Source organism: Limulus polyphemus, unplaced genomic scaffold (assembly GCF_000517525.1).
Source record: "Limulus polyphemus unplaced genomic scaffold, Limulus_polyphemus-2.1.2 Scaffold1075, whole genome shotgun sequence".
Taxonomy (NCBI): domain Eukaryota; kingdom Metazoa; phylum Arthropoda; class Merostomata; order Xiphosura; family Limulidae; genus Limulus; species Limulus polyphemus.
The window spans coordinates 105,591-124,285 of record NW_013666685.1 but is presented as its reverse complement, the minus strand read 5'-3'; the positions used below and the strand labels follow the sequence as shown (position 1 = coordinate 124,285).

General features: G+C 33.5%; 2 long non-coding RNA genes across 3 annotated transcripts in view; one reads left to right on the top strand and one right to left on the bottom strand.

Moving 5' to 3' along the window:
- The window catches only part of LOC111086413, a 65,382-nt gene that overhangs the window by 26,787 nt on the left and 19,900 nt on the right, over positions 1–18,695 (top strand). The window lies entirely within an intron of this gene.
- LOC111086414 overlaps positions 12,476–18,695 on the bottom strand; it is a 40,446-nt gene continuing 34,226 nt past the window's right edge. For both annotated transcript variants that reach the window (XR_002611130.1, XR_002611129.1), the window contains exons 3-4: positions 12,753–12,894; positions 12,476–12,564 (exon numbers count right to left, since the gene is read on the bottom strand). This is a non-coding gene — a long non-coding RNA (uncharacterized LOC111086414). The remainder of the gene's footprint in view (positions 12,565–12,752; positions 12,895–18,695) is intronic.

The following is an 18,695-nucleotide window of genomic DNA, read 5'->3' as shown; positions in this document are numbered from 1 at the left end:
AAGGACAAAGCTAGCTAGCTTCCCGTTAAGCTTGTAAGTTTGTAAATTTTTTGTATATAAATCATTGTATGTATTAGCTATTTGTAATAATAGTTATTGTAAATTGTATTGTTGTTTGTATATTAAAACATATTTGTGTTAAAAATAAAACTGTGTGTATCAATCTTGTTGGCAAATATCATAAGTTGGAGATATATCGGCATGTATTTAAATACTAAATCCAAAGTACAGTTTAACTACTAAATTTAAAGTATCATTTAACCCAATTTCAGGCTATTTGAAATCCTAATACGTAAAATGGGGTAGATGCGTTCTTCCAAATAGTAACATCATAAGCGAATTGTGAGGCATATCCGTAATTTGGATCATCTAAGGGAATGTTGTTCACATACATGACGATAGTATAGGGCTAACCACCTCTCCTTGAGGGACACCTATTTCAGGAGTGAAGCACTTCGAGAAAATTCCCCCTACATTAACTTTACATTTTCTGCCTTCCAGAAAATAATACCGCGCAGTAGTTACATTTCTGAAATACTGAACCTGAGATCACTGTGCCATACAGTGTTGAATTTTTTTTTTTATCAAGAAAGCAAGCGACAGTGTATTATTTTTTGTTTAAACTGTCTACAGTGGATTCGGTCAATCAAACTAAATGACCTGTGATTTGTCTGAGTTTTCTGAATCCATTTTGGACTTCATACAACATACAAAAACGTGGAGAGTCGATTACTTATTATTCGTTCGAGAATTTTGCCTAAGCAGCTGGTCAGGCTGATCGGGCAGTAACTATTCGGTTTATTGGCTGGCTTACACTCCTTATAGAACATTAAGACATTCTTTTGTTCCAAGAAACTGAGATATGCCCGGAATCGAAAGAAGGGTTCGAATTTGGTACCCTTTTAAATTTTACCGCCTTAACGTCGCGAAAGACAGCTCAACAGAGCGAGAAGATTGACAGCAAAATTTATCGAGCCGAAATAAAGTGGCGTTCATTGCCGCAAGTAGGACTGGTTTGTTTTTGTTGAATTTTGCGCAAAACAGGGATATTTGCGCTAGTCGTTCCTTGGATCGAAGTGATATACTAGAGGGAAGGCAGGTAGTATAAACACCGCCCACCTCCGACTTTTGGGTTATTCCTTTACTCACGAAAAGTGAGATTGACCATCACATTATAACATTGCCATGGTTGAAACGGCGAAGATGTTCAGTGAAGGGATTCGGACCCGTGACTTGCACATTGTGATTCTGACCATTAAGCCATGCAAGGCCGCGTTGAACTATCACCTTTGCTACAAACATACATTTCGTATACTGTGGCACAAATTAGTGGAAGGGAGCGTCTCGAGCTATATACGTTTGTTTCTTTGTAATTAAGCACAAAGCTACACAATGGGCTATCTGTGCTTTGCCCATCACGGGTTTAGAAACCCGGATTCTAGCGTTGTAAGTCCGCAGACATTCCGCTGTGCCACTGGGGGGGGGGGGGCGCCATATATCAATACTTTTTAAGCCCGGCATTGACGATATCTTTTTCTAGAAAAAACAAATATATTGTTTCCTGTTAAGCGAAAAAATAATGTCATATAAAAAGATATTCTGATAACAAATAATGGTAACATGATTAGATATTAAAAAATTAATATCTATAGGTAAATAAGCATCATACAAATAAAATTAAATAAAAATAACAACAAACATAGAGAAATATTTAAAAGAAACTATCAATACGAATATAAATTCTTTAGAGAAGAAGTTTGAATTGTATTAAATCTAAAATCGGGAGTCGATCGTACAAAAACTAGTTGCTGTTTTGATCATCAATATATACGGCAACCATTGAATAATACTAAAACTGTCTTTCAACGATAATTTAGTATTACAGCTTTCTAACAGTAAAAAATTGTGCAAACTGTCTTTCAACGATAATTTAGTATTACAGCTTTCTAACAGTAAAAAATTGTGCAAATTGTCTTTCAACGATAATTTAGTATTACGGCTTTCTAACAGTAAAAATTAGTGCAAACTGTCTTTCAACGATAATTTAGTATTACTGCTTTCTAACAGTAAAAATTGTGCAAACTGTCTTTCAACGATAATTTAGTATTACTGCTTTCTAACAGTAAAAAAATTGTGCAAACTGTCTTTCAACGATAATTTAGTATGACATCTTTCTAAGAGTAAAAAAATTCGAGCTCTTCGTTTCACATCCTGCAGAATAATATTAATTTGAAAACGAATTGATCTCCCGTTTGTGTCCATCGCCTTTTGGCTCGGCATGACCAGGTGGTTAGGGCGCTTGATTCGCAATCTGAGGGTCGCGGGTTCGAATCCCCGTCCCACCAAACATGCTCACCCTTTCAGCCGTGGGAGCGTTATAATAGTTATAAGGTGACGATCAGTCCCACTAATTGTCAATAAAAGAGTATCCAAAGAGTTGGCGGTGGGTGGTGAAGACTAGCTGCATTCCCTCTAGTCTTTCACTGCTAAATTAGGGATGGCTAGTGCAGATTGCCCTCGTCTAGCTTTGCGCGAAATTCAAAACCAAACCATTGCCTTTCGCAAAATAATGTACCTATAGAAGACCTGTTTTAAGTGCTAAGGTAGTCAATATATGCTGGGATAATATCCTGAAGTCATGATGTATGCCACATTTTTAGTTACATGTGCAAAAGTGGAAGAAGGTACGTTATTATAGGATATGTAATAGTCGTGGATACTGTCACGATGCGGTTCCTGTTGAAATTAAAGCGATCAGAAGGTAAGGTCGCATAAAAACGCGAGAATCCAATTTAAAGAGGACAAAGAACAAATAAGTAATTGCAATCCAAAGGGAATAGTTAAAATAAGATACTTTGTTCATCTCATTGTAATCACTTAGATCAATCCGAGATTGACACTTAGATATAATATATAAAACACGAACGAACAAAAGTAATAAAAAATAGCTGAAAAACATTTGTATATTTGTTTCTAGCAAAGTGACCCCTGGTGTCATGAACATGTTGAAAACTATTCTTACAATGCAAATCAAATTGAAAATGGAATGGCCCTGGTAAAATATGCTTGCTTTGTGAATGCTTTTCACCAACACCATAACAACATTTTAGGCGTTTCATTGCGCTTTTCAAAGAAAGTGATAGAGCCCTAGATATTTATGCCAAATGAATCCAGTGGACTTTCTCTTGTTTAAAGTGTCCATCAAAACATTTCGCTTTCTGTATGGTCCATTCACGAATTATGGTGAAAAAAGACATAATATGAGGAGTAATCAAAGCTTCTTTAAAATCTGTCATCAACTACAATGTAAACGTTTAGTTATTCTGTACCTAAAATGTTTTTATACACAATATCACATATATCGATTGTTTGAACGACTAAAACTTATGTTTGAAACAGCTTTCTATATAAAAAATACATTATTCTTGTTCGCTCACATATGCTGAAAAGTTAGTACGCCATTACGCTTCAGGTTAAGTACACGCGGAATTTAATTACGATATGCTTTCGTTGATTAAAGCCTAAAGGTTTTTTTTTTTTTTCAAAAGGAAAGATACATATCGAGTTGTAAAGTTTCGTTATCTAATGTCGTGAAAAATAGCTTAAAAATAATCTTTAACGAATCTTTTTCGCTAGAGGTAAAGAACGTAGTTTTGTTGTTGATTAACATTTTAAAATAGTTACATAATTGCCTTTCGTAAAATCGTTTAGAGCAATGGAACGTACAAATTAAAAACTAAAACCAACTCATATTTTATTTTACCAAACTATTAACTATATTATCAGTGACGATAAGTTTTAGCTCTTTTAAACATTAAAAATCCCACAATGTTAAAACTGTACCTAAACTTTATGGTCAACTGCATATCTCAACTATGAATTTAATGGCCTTAAATAAGCTTTTTTTAAAGTTGCCTTTTCATGATCTATTAATTTATTTTTTAGCGTCAGAGATACTGAATCTAAGGCTCGATTGGATCCGCATACTAATGGACGTAAAGAATACAGATGTTAATTCCTACGTATATTAGTATCTTTATGCTGTATCGCGTATTTTTACCTATTTGTCGATAAAGTAAAGGTTCTGGTATAGAGGAAGAAAGATCAAATAGTCTTTACTGGTTGTTAACAAACAACGAGATTGAAAAGTCGGAAGAGAAGTAAACTGATGTTGGATTTTTACTACTTTTTTCTGGTTACTGGTATAGCAGCACATTTTGTGTCGATTACCTTCAGATATTTTGATAGCCAGCTAGTCTTACACTTAGACTTTTATTTTCAAGGCTTGTTCTTTCTCCCATTTATTCGGAGAGCTCAATAAAAGCGAATTTTTATAAGTTTAAATGAAATTGGTATAGACCTCAAGGAAAAAAAAATAGTGTGTGAAAACTTCTACCAGATGCGACTGTTAAGAGGTTGATTCTTCGAAAACCTTACATCTTCTTCATAAACTCAACTTTTAAAATTATTAAATCAAACTTCAAATATTGATTTTGTTTTTGAAGATAAAAGTGATATCCAATGACGAGGCTCTATTAAAGAGTAAATAACGAAAATAGGCTCAACACTAGAGTGGTAATTTTAACTTTTGATTTTATTTTTCACTTAAAATGGTATAAGCTCATCTTACAATATACTTCGATAATCGCCCCCCAGTGGCACAGCGGTATGTCTGCGGACTTACAACGCTAGAATCCGGGTTTCGATACCCGTGGTGGGCAGAGCACAGATAGCCCTTGTGTAGCTTTGTGCATAATTAAAAAAAACAAAACTTCGATAATTCTGAAGTAAATATGCACATATGAATGTTCTGTCTATTGAAGGTATATTTTTAGCGTAATACTAATATTTATTAGATTTTTTTGTCATAGAGTTTTTGGTAATCTTCTGATAAATTATTAACTTACTGTTGATGCCATGGCTTTGTTTTTACTGAATGTTTACAAAGAAAAAAATTTGCATCAAAGAGTAATTCTATACTATTAATACCAATATTGTATTTTCAATATTTACTAAGTTAAAAATGACAGGAAGACTATCTAGAAATATCTTTAGAAGAATACTTAAAATAGCTTAAATTATTTCTGTTTTTAACGCATTTCATCTGTAGTTATTTCCTAGATATTTCTTTATCACTCTTCATGAAAACAAGTTTGAATTTTATTTAAGAATGAGAGTGTTTAAAGACATTTCAATACTTAAGGGTCTATATAGACAATATTACAACTCGTTCAGTACAAGTAACTATAAAGAAAGTCTGTTTTTAATACGTTCCATATAATACGTTCACTGTTTGGTTTGTTTTGAATTTCACGCAAAGCTACCCGAGGGCTATCTGCGCTAGCCGTTCCTAATTTAGCAGTGTAAGACTAGAGGAAAGACAGCTAGTCATCACTACCCACCGCCAACTATTTGGCTACTCTTTTACCAACGAATAGTGGGATTGGCCGTCACATTATAACGCCCTCACGGCTGAAATGGGCATGTTTGGTGTGACGGGATTTCGAACCCGCGACCCTCAGATTGCGAGTCGAGCGCCGTAACCACCTGGTCATGCCGGGTCCGTTCACTGTAAAAATATTCAGTATTAAGATGTATGTTGAATTCCATAGGCAGAATTAGTCAGAATACAGAACCATCTTCAGATGATACTTGTCCATTTATTAAACATTGGCCATACAAGTTTAATATGAGAATCAATGCAATTAATTGAATATATCATCTAATTAACCAAAATATGGGCACACATGTATATTTTTTTCAATACTGATTAATTTCTTTTGATGAGTCCCCCGTGGCACAGTGTTAAGTCTCCAGGCTAACGACGCTAACACCCGTGATAGGCAGAGCACAGATAGGCCATTGTGCAGTTTTGTGTTTAATAACAACCAACCCAATCCAGTTCTTTTGTTGATGTAGTAGCAAATCCTGTGATCTAATAAGATAATTCACGTTTTTGTTTGTTCTCCCAGAACTCTCTGCGCGTCCCTCTTTCGATGGCGTAATTTTTACCGGGCACTCTGGCTCTTTCGCGTTCACGATGATGCAGTTTTTCTCTAAACACACAAGTTAAGAGTTAGTAAAAGAGTAGCCCAAGAGTTGGTGGTGGGTGGTGATGACTAGCTGCTTTCCCTCTAGTCTTACACTGCTAAATTAGGGACTGCTAGCGCAGGTAGCCCTCGTGTAGCTTTGCGCGAAATTCATAACAAACCAAACAAACAAACCACTTATAACAAAAACATTTCATTCTTAAACCTTTTAGTTTTTCATGAGATTCATTTTAATTGTTGAAAACCACATTCAAAGTTAAGGTGTCCATCTTACTCCACCTTTCCTTACATAAATTTTATATAAACCTATTACCTTTAGGTATGAAAAATTTTGTTCATAAAACATACACAGAATTTTAGGATTTCAGCCTGAACGGCGCATATGTGCTAAATTGCCAGTTAAAAGACTCCTAGGGTTCAAATATAGTCGTTCTTAAATTTGAGCTATTGACCAAAATGTAACCAGTCAGTAGCACCGTCCGCCACAAAGGCATTTCTGTGATTCTTTAAACAGAATAAACTTGTTAACTGTCACTTGTACAATGCGCTCACAATTGAAAGTGTTCAGTGGCGTTATGGCTCGAGCGTTGACCTTCCAAAATGCATCTCGGTACTCTAACCAGAAGGCTATGCCCAGCCCATTCTTTAAGAAAATTAGAAAGCGGAGATTAAAGCTATTTCACAAAGGCGAGTAATATTGCTTGATTATGGTTAAAACCGCGAAGAGACATAAAAACCCACTAGCAAAGAACCATTTGTATATCTAGTCTGACGAATCGACGGTACAACCTGAATTTAAGTGAGTACTTTCACATTTTCCCAGAAGTTATTGTTGTTTTCAGCGCAAATCTATAAAACAGGCTATCTGCGTTCTTTCCACAGCGGGGAATCGAGCGCTGGACTTTAGCGTTGTAAGGCCATAAAGTTATTGCTGACACACCGCGGATCTTTCCTAAAAGTACATCTTCCTATTTTAGTTTCGCACGTCATTCAATTTGAACAAAATGTCCATTTCTCTGATATTGATACTTTTAAATACAAGTGACATAACTGACCTTATAAACTGTTTGTTCGTAAAACATCCTACTAATTAATTTTCGAAATTAACTGATTAGATCAGATAGTTACAGACTAACATTCCATTCTTATGCACAGCCTTGGAATAAACATAGGTCCGAGGAATACAGAGTGTTTATTGTAAAGAGTAAGTTGAACGTATCTAACTGAGTAAAGATTAATCACTAATTTTAGAATTAAAAGCGTATTTATATCATTTAGTAAAATTCCACAAATTTTAGAATTAAAACCGTATTTATATCACTTAGCAAAATTCCACAAATTTTAGAATTAAAAGCGTATTTATATCACTTAGCAAAATTCCACAAATTTTAGAATTAAAAGCGTATTTATATCACTTAGTAATCCGAATACTTACAAATGCTTTAAAGAAAGCGGTTCGAAATCTGTTAGAACGAGATGGCTTAGGTCACGCCAACCTGAAGCAAAGGGTTCGATATAGTTATCTAGAGATTAAACGTTTCACAGAGAGAAAGGAATTGAAATTGAGACAGAGATGTCCATCGAAATGTCTCCGCTGTAATTTTTTAATCTATTTTTTTATGGTTTACTTTCACTACATATTGTAAAACTTGAAGTTCCAACTACTATTTAATGACAATGCAGACTTTGTACCTCACAACTTATTTAAAAAAAAAGAACCTCAAAGGTTTTTATTGAAACTAATACACTTATTTATGTTTTAAGGCCTAGAAATTCGTAACTGACTTTTTTCTCAAATGGTAACTTTTTTTTTATTTGCACTACATTACCTGCAGTTGTTTTGTACGCTCAAGAGTTAATTTCTTTCCCAGATCTTGAACTTCATCCATCTTGAAAAGAAATCCCGTTGTATTTAATAGCTTGAAAAATAACTTGATAAAATGATTAAATGCTAAGTATTCGATCTAGAATTTTTTTTCTTATTGAAAAAAATTGGCCCATCATTGACAAGGTGTAAACTATTACAAGCTCTAGTTTAGGATTGACGAATAAATGCAATTTATAAACTATAACGTGATGTTTCACACTTGTAATTTTAAAATAGGCGAATTACACCTTATACCGTTAACATTCATTAAAAAACATGGTACAAATAAAATATCTTTATAAGTTTTATTGCATTATTTCATAATAGCAAAACAATGAAAAAGATAAAACATTGTTAATTGTTTCTGATGTAACAATAAGTCTTAGATTCCGTTTTTAATACGCTACTAACACATATTTCTCGTGTTGATAAACATTGTATTTGACACACATTTGAACCTCTTTGTAGAAAATAGACCTGAGAAAGGTTACATCTGGTCTTCACATTTTCGTAGGTTTCTTTAAAAAAAAAACATGATTAAAGCTTCTCCGTTCTTCGTTTATTTCTACTTGCTAAAGTTATTATTACAATTGTATATTACTATAATATGAACACTTAATAACAGTTTCCATTCAAGTAAAGTTTTGTTCTTTAGCTCTTCGGAATTACATTTCCATCTCATTTCTTGGGTTTATTAAAATCTCCTAGTATAGATATGTATTCCTGATTAAACGTTTAAACTTAGGTTGGGTCGAGATAAAGTTTTCTAAGGGATATGATTTCTGTGGTAGCATTTTCTTGGGAATGTGATTTCTGTGGTAGTATTTTCTTGGGAATGTGATTTCTGTGGTAGCATTTTCTTGGGAATGTGATTTCTGTGGAAGCATTTTCTTGGGAATGTGATTTCTGTGGTAGTATTTTCTTGGGGATATGGTTTTTAAGGTAATATTTTCTTGGGAATATGGTTTATTTGGAAACATTTATGAAATTTTATTCAAATCAAGAAAGGTAAGAAAAGTATGTTGGAATTTACAAATAATAGAGCCGTTAAAATTTTGACACTTTTTTATTTATTATGGAAATACTTCGTTAGTGATCAGCCAAGAGTTGAAATCTTCATTTCTTCATCTTAGCCGCAAGGGTTTTATTGTTACTAGTTAATTGTTTCAAGAGACTTTTCCTTAAAAATAAAGTTAAGCTTGCAACAAGCACGTGTCAATATAGGTACCAAACACCATTTGTTACTGAATGATGATGCAGTACTTATAAATCGCATGAGGACTACTTATTAGAAAAACAATAATATCTCTATACTTGAATATTACGTCATCGCTTTGTTACACATGCTATCTGACTGTTAACTGACATTCAAATGTTACATGATCTTTCTCTCTCTCTGTTTTTTGGGGGTTAATTTGATCTATATTTTCATTTCTCACTTACAAACACCTAAGTAACAAAGGTAATGGAAACCCAACCATTAAAAAAAAACATGGGGATAAGAAGAGAAAATAATTACTCAAAGACTACTATTACATGATAAATATTATACAAATATAGTATATGGTACAGGTAAATATTTCCTGTCATGTAATACTGCCATTTGATAACAGACAAACATAAATGGCATAATGCATACTAGTGCCAAATACGACGTGGTGAGTGTTCATCACTATTGAACATCTTCTTATTGAGGCACAGGAACTACTTTGTAAGCTTACACGAATACGGTGTGATCAGTATTTCATCATCGCTTAACAGTTCATTTTAAGGTAGGGGGACTACTTTATATGCATACGTGAATTTGAGTAAAAGGACAAATATCTTAGGGAAGTGATAAACATATATAAACATTTGATATATCCTCCAGGAACGATTTAAGATTTTGCTTCATTCGTTCATAAACTACTTTCGTCTGAAAGTGAAATTTAGCTTTCGTTTAGCAGAATATAATTAAATATAAATTTTAGGTTAAATTTTGAAATAAAGAAAACAGTGTTTACAAAATTGAATTATTTTCTTTTCAAACTACTTGATAACAGCTTATCAGATATTTGTTTGGAAACTCATTATCAGGTGTTACATATGAAAGTATATATTTATAGAGAGTTGAAGAACTCTCGCTGTTACACATGTTAATGTAACAAACACCTCATATTTCATATTGTTAATGGAAAAAGAACTGTGCGAAAAACACTTGTATTTTAATATGCTGTTTCAGTACATAACCGAAGGTGTCAAAACCAGCAACTCCAGATTTATGACGTTGTTAATAGTCTTATTAACTGTTCGGTAAACTGTTCACAAGTGATGGGATCCACTTGGACTCTGTGCAATTTACATGAGAAATTACACTAACTTTACTTTTTAGATACTTTTAGTTTTGAAAGTATTCATTCTTAACCTACTACATAATAATATTCTATATTATAATGCTTTGACATTTGATTTAAAAAAGAAAAAAATTAAAGACTTATGAAAATTGTAATACAAACGCATATCGTCTTTACGAATTTTTTCACTCACACAATTCACACAAGCATGCTATTGAGTGAAAGGCCTCGTCAACGTTGGATATAGCAGATATCGTGTGCTTGATATATTGTTACATTCATTTTTATTTTCACTTCTAAGTTTTTATAAAAACACATACACACTGTGAAACACATAGTTAGTTCCACAGAGTGAAAAAACAAAGAATATGCTGGAACCTTAACTATTTGTTGATACTGTGAATAAATCACAGTATGACACCTAGTAACACCAGTGTGGCAACCGAGTAAGCTACCCACAGTGTGGCCATTCAGTATACCACTCATAGAGTGGCAACCGAGTAAGCTACCCACAATGTGGTCAACCAGTAAACCACCCCCAGTGTGGCCATCTAGTAAACCATCACAGTGTGGCCACCCATTAAACCATCAGTATTGTGGCCACACAATAAAACATCCACAGAATGGCCATACTGTGACCTGGTCGAAGTTTGGTCACTCTGTGAACCATCCACAATGTAACCACATTAATTAATTCACTGTGTATGCAGTTAACACTTTCCCAAATCTGGGACAAAACTATCAATAATGAACTATACAAGCACAATATTAATTATCAAACTGACTGTTCGAAGACACTAGTCAAAAACCCATTTCAGTTTAGGTTTTCATCATATGACCCATCACAAATTTAACTTGAGTAATATACACTTAATAAATTTATTTAGACAGCTAAATTACCAAAAACAAATCAACCAATTACAAAACTACACAGAAACATTTTCAATTTACAGTTTAATTTTGCCTTTCACAAACGTCTTTAGATTATTGTGTCATTCTTAACCGAATCTGTGCTTTTGTCAGACATGGAAACTTATCCAAAACATACCGTAGGAGAGAAGAACTCACTTTTGAAATAATTAATAGCAGTAAATAAGGTAGATTTTATGCTTAAATAACTTGTTATAAATTGACAAATTGTTAGCAATTATTGTTGTATTTTTCACTAAGTCAACAAATTGTGGCGGATGGTGCTATAAATATACAATGGAAACATTATCACAGAGTTTAAGTTCCAGAGAAAAACAGTGGCATGTCTGAATCTAGGTAGTAAAGGGTTTCTAAAAAGTTGTATGTTTAATGCATATTCCTTAGCATGAAAGAACCCAAGTATACCTGTTTAAGTGGCTCAAAAGCAACTATCTTTATCTTAAAGATATACATATATAAACAAAAAAAAAAAACCAATACCGTGGTTCTATCTTAATGACAATATATTTCAAGAGTTCAGAAAGTTTCAACAATAAAAATAACCATGATCAAATATCAATCCAATCTGTTCATTATGTAAACTTAAAATTACATTTTTGTAGGTATAAAAGTGCAATTTGTGTAAAACTTATATATTCATATGAGCAATGAATTTAATCTTTTATTGATTAAGTAAAGGTTTACTAAACCCTGCTTTTAATTTTTTCCCAACAACATTAGATGTTTTTTGTGATTTTCTGGGAGAAAAGTACTTTCGTTAAATTGAAAATCATCCATGTATATCCATACAGTCTATTAATGACTATTTAAACATGTTGGAACAAGAAATGTCCATTTTTGTGAACTTTATAATACAGAAAACGTACGTATAAAATACATCAGTGTAATAGTATTCTAACAAATGTATAATCCACAACCATTCATACATGACAACAAACATATGAAATTTAATTATTACCTCTTTCTTGGTGTACACATAATTATAATGTTCATTAAGAAAGGCCCTAATTAAAGTTAAGTACTGGTTTGAAAACAAACCGTAATGTGTAATTTCTAAGTTATTGTACAGGTATTAGATAAAAAAAAGTTACTGTACAAGTGATGTTTTTTGCTTCTCGTTATGACTGACATTGTCATTAGTTAGGGTAAAAGCAAAGGCTAAAATGAATAAAATGCTTCAATTTGACCAAAATGTGCAAACGGATAATATGTTATATAAAAGAAGAAGCATTAAGCATAGTTACCTTTTCAACTGATATATCTTCTGACCTTATAAATGAACTACTGATTTTTTATCTCCTAGCAGCTTTATTGGCTTCAGCTGAGCACGATTTACATTAATGGCCCCTTTAAATGTTGTTTGTATTTCTTGAAAAAAAACACCCTAAAATGATAGATCGTCATGGAATGATTCAGGTGGATTGGAACAGTAATTAAATTTCAAAAACTGGCTTCATATACCTAGATATATTACACAATAATACATTTTCAAGTAACTAATAAAACAAATAGTTTATACTATTTGATAAAGAACTAAGATATCATAATCTAGTCAAACAAAGATTCACGTACCTTATTATAATTTTCTATTTAGCTCGTCCGATTTCTTCCTATTATCTTTTTACTTCTCTCAGATTCTACCGTAACACTTCTAATTCATCTATTAGGCAAGATTTGGACCAGGAACGTACCCTATCTTCTTCAACTTCTGAATCTGTAAATTATCATTGATAAGTCAAAGAAGCGCTTGCGGCGTTTTCTGAAACTTCCATTTGTTTTTGTGTCTGCTTGTTGTTTAAAGTAGCAAAAAATCAACCCCCGTCAAATACACATAGGTTGCGTTTAAATTATGCTATGCTTATAGATACTTTAAGTGAAAGATACTCCATAAAATCTCTCAAATATCCAAGATATATATTTTTCAACCACCTTATATCACCAACTTTCAATTCTTTCAAATAAGTATTACTGGGATACTATCAACCTCAACACTGAAGCAAAAGTTATGATTTTATATGTGCTATATATGTGTGTGTGTTGTGAGTGTGTATTATGCATAGGTAGAACTGCTAACATTTAAAATCAAAACCTTAACATCCCATTCAACAATAAAGGGCAAAATACTCCGTCGTAGATATAAGCTCTCTTTAAAAACATGATTTCTTAGGCTTTTAGACATCCAAATCAACACCCTATTTATGCATTATGTCATGTGGAGTGTGAGTACTTAATAAAACTCTGAAAGTTTTGCATGTAGTCCATAAGACGTGGATAGCAAATGTTTGATGAATCAGGTTTTTGAATTGGAAGAAACTTCAGAAGAAGAAAGAATAATATGTTGAGGGTAGTAAAGTATCATATATTTTCCCATTGCCTTGTGTTTTATGAAATTATCCAGCACTAATTCTTAGAGCCAGAAAGCATATTCATTGATGATTGCGAATGTCTAATCGAAAGTAAGACAGTTGTATGTCGATGTCGTTAGACGATATACAGAAATAGATAAAAATTTTAATAGACCAGCTATATAATACAATTTACGTTAAATACGGTTATAAACATTGAACAATTTAGTTTTGTGAGTGAAATGCACTATAGTGCACAATTTATGTAACTTCATCGAATTTTGATATTAAAAATATATATTGATTCTGCATAACGAGTTGATTATGCACATATAAATTCTGATAATAAGTTAAAATACGGATGCAATAAGCATAATAAATCTATTTTACGTAACTGGATAATTTCGCATAAGATGCCGATTCTGCATAACGAACTCTCATACGAGTGGATTCTGTATAACAGATCAGTTCCCCCATAACGAGATAAAAAATACGGGTTGATTTTGCTGATTTTGCATAATGGATCAATCTGCATAACATGTCGAATCAGTATAATAACATAGACTTCAATCATCGTAGTAGGTCAGAATCTGCATAACGGGACCTGATTTTGCATACAGTATATTCGATATAACGTATAGGAAAAAAGAGGGGGGAATGAGAAATGGCAAGGCAATGTGAAACAACACTGTTCATGTAACTCATTATGAAGAACTGATCTGTTATTTAGAATCAACCCATTACGCAGAACCTATTCATTATGCAGAAAAAATAACCCGTATTTTAACTCGTTATGCAGAGTCAACATATTTAAGTATCGACGGTATGCAAGATTCAAAAGAGTTACGCAAATTATGCTATTCTTAGAGAAATAGTTCATCATTTGTAAGTACTGTCACACAAAATATTAGTATTAGTAACAATATTTTTCATAATGTATAAAACAGCTGAGTTAACACTAAAAGCAACTATATTTGTTGGATATAATTTACATCCACCTTATCTACCAGAGAACACATGTTTTACCATTCTGATTTTACTTGTGTAACAGCGATTTATGACTAATGTATATCGCGGTTATAATGACCACTTCTTGAGTTTTCAACAATTAGACGATCACATACAATATTCTCACACCAGTCTAAATAACACAAAATGTTGAAGTAAATCTGATTATAACATAATACTCTAACATACAGTACCACGTGATACCGTTAGGCGTTTGTTGCATAATTGTTCACGCTTAAAAACGATTAGAAAAGAGGCTATTGGTAAAACGTGAATTACTAGTAGATTGTAGAAATAAATATATTATTCCTCCAATCGAAAATGAAAGAAATTAGCAATTCTATTTCACCGAAAGAGGACCGAAAGCCACCTGGAAGGGTCACCTGTTTTAACCACTCGCATCACTGTACAGAAGTGTGTTGTCTGTCAGTCATTCAGTGAGTATACACTAAAATGACGTCACGTAAGAGACGCTTAACGGTGCAATTTGTACTGTCGTGACGTCAGTAAAACGTACGCATGCCATGAATCATGAACTTCAAAGGCAAGAAATACTCTTAATTACTCTTAGTTTTGGTTTTACTTACTCCTGAACACTTTCGGGGACCCTGCGCAATTACATCTAGTTTATAATTTTGTGTAAATAAATTCGAGAAACATAGAAACATTGGGTAAACACCATCCATGACCAAGCTTTTACGCATTTAATTTCTCGAGGGAATTTTCCTTAAATTATATATATATATATACTAAGATTTAACGAACTAGAAATCACTGAAACGTCGCGTTCCTTCTGTATTTATAAAAATTTTGAGAATATTATGCTATTTTCTGATTTCTAGTTTGAGCAAGTCTGAGTACAACATATTAATCTGAAACGTTAGAAGTAAGAGTTATCATAGCACTAAAATGTCCTCTTCATAATGATACGTTGAATGCCACGTAGTCTAGATTAAGTGAAGGGAGAAATCACAATGTGTAGACATAAAATCACAATGCGGACATCTGATGTAAAATAAATCATTGTGTGAATAGACACTGTGTGTTGATCTTTTGGAACATAGTATGTGTTTGTCCATAGTGTTGTCACAGTAATTTCACATGATACACAGTGTTTGCCTGGTGTTTCATAGCGTGTTTACTGTGTTTCAGTAGCCACAACTGTTGCGTGTCCTGGAATGCTATTTACGAGCACAAAATATTGGAAAGTTTCACATCCTTGTGAAACTTATAACGACCTCGCTATCTTCTAATTCCTGTTTCTGATTTTACAGTCTGTGTTAGATTTAATCACAATGTTTTTCGTATTGTTGAGTAATCAGTTCTTTTACGAGAGAGAGAGAAAGGGAATTATCAGTTCTTTTACGAGAGAGAGAAAGGGAATAATCAGTTTTTACGAGAGAGAGAAAGAGAAAAAAGGCACCTATGTGACCTTCTTTTATTCCAATCCAGTTTAAGATTGGTACACTCACAAATTATTTAGACATAATATATTTAACAAGTTGTAAAAAACAGCAACTGACAATCGTTCTCCTTCCCTTCCAGGGTCACTATTGGGTTTTTGGTTGCGATATTGTTGTAAGATTCACCTGGTTATGTACAGTTTTTAGCAGCACAATCAGTTTTCCCTTCTTCGGTCATTATGAATGTAGGGCAGAAAATCCCTGAAAGCAGTTTCTGTTGAAAAGTCAGCTCACCCTCTTATGAGGACATTTTTGAATGCCAGTTATGTTCGTTTTTTTTATTGTACTAAATATTGTTAGTCGGATGTCCGCTGATGTTATGGTCAACTTCAAACTCATAAACAGATTATCATCGTTTTCTCAACCCCGGCCCATGTCCAGTATAAACATCTCATTTTTGGTTTTGTTCTTTCAACTGCTATTCTCCCGTTCCTGTATATACTTGCACATTACAAATACAGGATGTCACTACCAAAACGAGCGGAAATCTTGATGCCATATTTTTCATACTTGCTTTGGATATGTAGTTTGAAGGAACATCTGACACACCTCTTTTTTTTTTCCTCTTTCTTTGTTCTTCGAAGACATCTTGAAATTTGATGACATCTGTTACGTGGAATTGCTTCTGAAAGTACTTGTTTTATGCAAAACAAAACAATTGGGGCATAAGATACATATCTAGCGTATCGTTGCTTTTAAGCTATTCAAAACTTCACATACATGTCCAACGTTAGTCTACATTTTTCTTTTTCAGCTTTGCATTTCAAACAATATTATATATCTAAATGTGTGTGTGTGTGTGTATGTGCCTATATATGTATACACACATATATATATATATATACGATACAAGTTAGTTTCTCTTTAAAGGGCCCGGCATGGCCAGGTGGTTAGGGCGCTCGACTTGCAATCTGCGGGTCGCGGGTTCGAATCCCCGTCACACCAAACATGCTCGCCCTTTCAGCCGAATGAGCGTTATAATGTGACGGTGAATCCCACTGTTCGTTGGTAAAAAGAGTAGACCAAGAGTTGGCGGTGGGTGGTGATGACTAGCTGCCTTCCCTCTAGTCTTACACTGCTAAGTTAGGGACGGCTAGCGCAGATAGCCCTTGTGTAGCTTTGCGCGAAATTCATTACAAACAAACAAACCAAACTTTATCAGACAGTCTAAAATTAAAACGAATAACAAACTGAGTTCTTACATTGTGTAAATCTTTCTTTATCAGAAACTGTAAAACCGTAATGAAAATCAAACTGAGTTCTTATCTACTGGAACTCTCTCTTCATCAAATATTCTAAAACTGTCACGAATATTAAGCTCAGTTTTTACATAGTGTAACTTTCTCTTTTTCAGACACAGTAAAACTGTAACCAATATCAAACTGAATTCTTACCTAGGGTGAATCTCTTTTTATCACACCCTGTAAAATCGTAACGAATATCAAACTACATTCTTATCTTGGGTGACTCTCTGTTTATGAGACTCTATAGAACTGTAACGGGTATCAGAATGAGTTCTTACATAATGTAACTCTGTCTTTAGCAGACTCTGAAAAACCATAAAGAATATCAAACTGAGTAATTATCTAGTGTAAATCTCTCGTGTATCAGACTCTGTAAAACTGTAACGAATATCAAACTCAGTTCTTATATACTGTAACTTGGTCTTTATAAATAGCGTAAACCTTAACGAATATCAAACTCAGTTTCTTATCTAGTGTAACTCTTCCTTTATCAGATACTGTAAAACTGTAACAAATATCAAACTGTTTTTAACTAGTTTAACTCAATCTGTATCAGGCACAACTGAGTTTTTACCTAGTGTAACTTCTCTTGATCAGACAGTGTAAAACCGTAACTAATAGCAAACTGAGTTCTTGTCTACTGTAAATCTCTCTTTATCAGACACTGTAAAATCGTTACAAGTATGAAACTGAGTTCTTCACTAGTATAACACTTTCTGTATCAGACATTGTAATACCGTAACGTATATCAAACAGTGTTTTTATCTGGTGTACCTCTCTCCTTATCTGACAATACAAAAGGGGCAACTGTTCATTAATTTTTCAAAAGAAGTCTAAAAGGTGTTCTCCTTCACAATGGTAACATATATGCATCTGTTCCTATTGCTCATTCGGTTCGCTTGATGAAAACTTACGAAAATCTCAAACTTATTCTTAATAAGGTCAAATACAAATAACGCGGTTGGCTACTTTGTGGAGACTAAAAAGTCCTCTGTATGTTGTTGGGTCAACAATCCGGTTATACAAAGTTTCCATGTTTCTTGTGTGATTAGGACAGCAGAGCATAAAATCAGCACTGGATAAATAAGCAATGGACGAGCAAAGTCAGCGTGATACCAGGATCGAAAAACATTGAACCTGAAAGTTTGGTTGACATAAAGAAAGTCCTATTACCTCCACTTCACATAAAACTGAGCTTGTTGAAGTAGTATGTAAAGGCCTTAGACAAAGATGGCGACTCTTTCATGTATCTATGTGGACAATTCTCAGCTCTTTCAGAAGTCTTAGATTAGGACATTGACTTCGGATGAACAATTTGAAAGGACAATGAGAACAGCTGATAAGAAGTGTGAATTGCCTTTAAAAGTATTATTGACAAGGACCCAAATTATGAAAATATTGTTAATAACATGCTGGATAAATTCAAAGAGTTGGGTTGTAATATGAGCTTGAAAG